The sequence below is a fragment of the Manacus vitellinus genome, unplaced genomic scaffold (assembly GCF_001715985.3).
Source record: "Manacus vitellinus isolate BGI_N305 unplaced genomic scaffold, ASM171598v3 scaffold_44_pilon, whole genome shotgun sequence".
Taxonomy (NCBI): Eukaryota; Metazoa; Chordata; class Aves; order Passeriformes; family Pipridae; genus Manacus; species Manacus vitellinus.
In genome coordinates, this window is record NW_021940565.1 from 414,476 (window position 1) to 416,769 (window position 2,294).

Sequence of the window (2,294 nt, forward strand, 5' to 3'; positions counted from 1 at the left end):
GCTCTTTTTCCCCCAGCCCCGTGTGGAGGGGGGTGCTCTTCTCCAGCGATCCATCTGCAGGGATGCTTTGGGCTGAGACCTCAGCACACGGTGGGGGAAGCTGGGGCTGCTGCTTCTGTCACCACGCTCGGGGGAGTTGTATTTTGCACACTGCTTTACTTAAGAGGCTTTTTAGCCTGTGGGTGTGAAAGTCTCGGGTGTGCAAAGCCAGAGGGCAGAACACATGGCACTGGTACGACACACTGCACGCAGCTGCCATCCCCCCTGGTGGCAGCCCAGGCTTCATCTCATTTGATGTCTTATGCAAATCCTTGGCTCCCCGAGTCCTGGGATTTTCTGCTATTTTCCTTTACTCTCATCTTCAAGTGTCTTGCTCTCGAGGATATGAAGAAAAGCTAATAAAAAGAACCCAAGTCATCGAGTCTTGCAGGTTTTCTAACCAGTCTCATGAGCCGGGAGGGAGGCGGTGACTTATAAGTCCCTTGGCTGTAGCGACTGAACGGGCTGCGGAGGGTGGTTTGCGGGAGCCCGGCGAGAATCAGTTCACAGGCACCACCGTGATCTTCAGCATCCCTGCTCCGGCAGGACGGAAGGCTCCGAGGTGGCTGTCCCCACGCTCGCCGCCTGGAGCCGTGTCTCCGGGGCCGGGTGCCAGGCGGCTGACAGCACCCCGCCGTGCCCACTTTGCCAGTGATTACCACGCTGCTGTCGCTCCGGCGGTGCCTGGCTCGCTCTCTTAATTACCCCGGCAGATCAATGAGGCCCTGGCGCTTCCTTGGGAGCGTGCGGATGCGAGCCCGGGGATGCAGCTCGCTGCAAACCACACAGAGCCGGGGAGGGGGCGGCGACGCAGGCAGGGAGAGGCAAGGCAGGGTGTGAGGAAGCTGGGTGCCACGAAGCCCCAAGTAAGGCTCGTGGCTCTAGAGCAGTGGAAACTGAGCCCTTTGGGATTCTCTGTCCCGGGGGGTGCAAGCAGCAGAGCAAGAGGTGCCCTGGGCGCCTGCATGGATTCATAGACAAGGCTCAGCTGAGCCAATCCACTTCAGAAACTAAACTGCACTTAGCCTTTGCCCAGGCTCTCTTAAGTGGCCCTAATTTGATAAAGCTTTCCTACATTTAATGAGAAAGTGATTCAGTCACTAGGTTTGACGTTCATTCCCACTAAAAGGCATCCCCAAGGAGCTTGAGACCCCTCCCCATCACTCCCACACAGATGCACCTTTGCTCTCCCTGCACCCCAGGGACCAGCCTGTGACTGGGCACATCCCACAGCTCCACCACCAAAAGGTATCATGTACCTGGCACAGATGTTGGGTCTCGCTTTTGCTCTGGGCTTCAGCTCAGCGTGTACAGGGGGTAGTTTCAGAGTCCATCTGGAATCTTCCTGTTCTTCCTCGTGGCACCTGGCAAATACCACTGCTGCCTCTCCCCAGTGCACACTTCCCAGTTTCTGTATCTCTAAATCTGCTCCTGCAGCATGAAAGGGCAGAAATCAATGCTAATGTCCCTAACAATTAGCTAACGTCTTAATTATCGAACTCAGCCTGATTAGTGGTGGAGCACGTGGCTCTGGAGATGCTGTCGGCATGGAAGCAAGCAAGACCTTGGCATAGCTCCGGTGTTGTGCTGAGGGTGTTGCTGCTGCCACTGCCTGCCCCAAGGGCAGTAGAGAGGCTTTTGCAGCTCACTTGGGCATCCCCATCCACACCTCATACCAGTGCCTTGGTCTCTCTTGAGCCATTTTGGGTGAGAACACCCACCACGCCTTGCCATCTCCAGAAATTGCCACAAGTTATTTTTAAGATGCAGCTCGTGATGAATGACAGTCTGGGTCATGCATCAGCCACCACTGGAGAGGCACCAGGGTGTTCTGCTGCAGGCAACAGAGACACTGAGGGCTGCAACAAGCTCAGGAGGACTTGGCCAGGAAGGAGGTTGTGCTCCTGGGAAAATTTGCCAAGAGTATTTGCGTTGGCACTCTCCTTCCATCACTTTGGAGTTTTTATAGAAGGGGGAAAAGGAGGGGAAAAAAAAATTAGCAAGCTGGAAGTTTTCCAACTTTTGTGATGCAAAACCCTAAATCAAAAGGATGGAAAAAAAAAGAGTAGTCAGATGCTTCTCATCAAATCTTCATTCTTTTGGATCAAGGAAAAGTGATTAGAAAGTTATTTCCAGCTCTTATAGTAAGGTCAAGGGGGTTACTCCTTTCCAAAGAGCTTTACTCTCCCCAGCATCTCAGGTGTGAGATGCTGGTGTGAGCACGTGGAGGTGCGCCCCAAAAAGCATTGCCCCAA